Raw genomic sequence first — 2,500 nt, forward strand, 5'->3', positions numbered from 1 at the left:
AGCTTAGTGAATGCAGATTATTGTCAGCTTAATGAAAGTAGGTTAATGTCAGCTTAATGAAAGCATATTTATGTCAACTTAATGAAAGCAGATTAATGTCAGCTTACTGAAAGCAGATTAATGTCATCTTAATGAATGCAGATTAATGTCAGCTTAATGAAAGCAGGTTAATGACAGCTTAAAACAGATTAATGTCAGCTTGATGAAAGAAGATTAATGTCAGCTTACTGAAAGCAGATTAATGTCATCTTAATGGAAGCAGATTAATATCAGCTTAGTGAAAGCTTATTAAAGTCAGCTTAATAAAAGCAGATTAATGAAAGGAAATTAATGTCAGCTTAATGAAATCGGATTAATTTAAGCTTAAAGAAAGAAGATTACTGTCAGCTTAATGAAAGCTGATTAATGCCTTCATTCCGATTGTGTCATGTAAGACAAAGAATGCTCAACCAAAAGAAAGTCTCCAACGATCATTTGGTTTTTCGTTCAAACTTCACCAAGACTTAGACCAAAAGAAGACGAAGCCATGTCTAATCAGCAAGGAACAAACTTTAAAAGGAATGGCCTTTTTGCACTTTCTTTGGGGAAACTCAATTTTCTATTTCAGATCCAGGAACTCACCCGATTTTCGTTCATCATTTATACTATTCCTGTATTCATTCATGATTAGGCTTTAATCGTATTTATTATCATAAATCATTACTAATAGAATGCTTTATGCAATTAGACCAAAACGAAGTTGATATGTAGTTAAAGCGAAATATATAGAATATTTGATAGAATTACTAGTGGCCTTATGGCTGCTTTTAAACCAATTATAAACTATTAATTTATTCAAATTCTATGGAATCCCGCTTGTTTCTGATCTCCTGTAGTCAAACCTCTTTCCCTTCATCATCTTCCTTATCACTCTGTCCAAAATTCCAAACGTTTTATCAAGATATTTTGCCTCTTTTATACCCATCTCTCTCTCTCTCTCTCTCTCTCTCTCTCTCTCTCTCTCTCTCTCTCTCTCTCTCTCTCTCTCTCTCTCTCTTACTTATCCTGCTAGTATTTTTCCTGTCATACATTTTATTTTTTTCATCTCTATTCAGAACCTCCAAGATTTTTTTCCCTATTATACATTCAACAGTTTCCTTCACGTTTACCTTCACATTCTCGACTGATCCTCTCTTATCCACACATATTTCACGCTTCTCTCACTCCTCCCTCGAAATTCCTGTCTTTCCAAAGTTTATTCTTCGATATTTTCGGGCGATTAAACACCGGCGGAAAAAAGACTGCCGCAGAGACGAAAATAATTCGAGGGTACATTTAAGTCGACGAGCTCACTTCACTTTTCTTTTTCCATTTGCTCATTGCTATTTGTATTTACATTTCTATTTTTAGATGAAACGCATTCACCATAGGAAGGGCAATTTTCCTTCATTAGAGGCCATTCGAGTATTTTCACGGTACACCGTAAAAAGATGGGAAAAATGAAATGATGCGATAAATATAGACGCTATGATTAGGGCCAGATTTCAGAAAAGGGAAAATGACATGATGATGATGATGATGATGATGATGATTATTATTATTATCATTATTATTATCATTATTACTTGCTAAGCTACAATCCTAGATGGAAAAGCGGGATGCTATTAGCCCAAGGGCTCCAACAGGGAAAAATAGTCCAGTGAGGAAAGGAAATACGGAAATAAATAAACCATAATAGAAGTAATGAGCAACTGAAAGAAAATATTTCGTGAACAGTTACAACATTAAAGTAATTCTTCCATATATAAACTAAAAAAAAACACAACAGGAAGAGGAATAAGACGGAATAGTGTACCTGAGTGTACCCTCAAGCAAGAGAACGCTACCACACATTTCAGAAAAGAGAAAATCAGATGATGGTCGTCCATAACCAGGCAATATAAAATGTATTCAAGAGAAGCAAAACAATTTTCCGACCAAGCTTAGCTTTACCCTTTTTACCCTTTCCAGTGTTTTCTATTTTAGCCTTTAATCTCTTTTCCTCGCTTCTTGCCTTCATGTTGCTATCCAACATTTTCTTACTTTGATTTTAAATTTCAATCGAAGGGTTTTCCCCTCAGGTACGGAATAGCCTCCCAAGTCTTGTCTCTATATGACCCTGATTAAATACGTCTATCCATCTATTTGGAATTTATCCGGAGAGGGACGGGCTAAATATATGATTACTATTTCAAAGGCGAGTTTATTGCTAAAGGGTATATTTTACAGTGCTTCTGAATTTGCAAAACAGTTTTATGTCTTAAAATATTTCTTATATATAATATACTGCTGGTCTCAATGCATCCTTTTCCCCCTTATTATATGAGAAATAGTAACGGAAATATATTACGGGCTAATAATATAAAAAAGCTCTTTGAATTGAAATAAAAACCTTTAGGATACAAACGAATTTCCTCGAGCAAAATATCTTTCTCAAAAGGAATGCATCTCCCTATCTGTTCCTCAAAGCGAATCTCGAGAT

Source organism: Palaemon carinicauda, chromosome 7 (genome assembly GCF_036898095.1).
Source record: "Palaemon carinicauda isolate YSFRI2023 chromosome 7, ASM3689809v2, whole genome shotgun sequence".
NCBI lineage: Eukaryota > Metazoa > Arthropoda > Malacostraca > Decapoda > Palaemonidae > Palaemon > Palaemon carinicauda.